This window comes from Dipodomys ordii, unplaced genomic scaffold (assembly GCF_000151885.1).
Source record: "Dipodomys ordii isolate 6190 unplaced genomic scaffold, Dord_2.0 Scaffold104, whole genome shotgun sequence".
Classification (NCBI taxonomy): Eukaryota; Metazoa; Chordata; class Mammalia; order Rodentia; family Heteromyidae; genus Dipodomys; species Dipodomys ordii.
In genome coordinates, this window is record NW_012267320.1 from 2,922,766 (window position 1) to 2,923,071 (window position 306).

Sequence of the window (306 nt, forward strand, 5' to 3'; positions counted from 1 at the left end):
ACCAGAAATTCTAGTAACTGGCACTTCCCCAACATTTTAGCTATAGCAGTGTTGCCAACTGGGATGGTGACAGTACCATCTGGAAAGGTGAAAAGGGATGTTCAAGTCTTTTTAAATTCACCATCCCTGGGGAGACAGGATGAGATGCTTCAAACTGTTCCTGAAAAAAGGCCTTATCCTCCCCCATCATGGAAGTCATTACTACCAGGAAGCTATTTCCTCAAAGAGGCCTGCCCTTGACTGAGTGATAACACAGGAGGCAGAAGCCAGGGGCAAAGATATGACAGAAAGTAGTGCAAGACAATG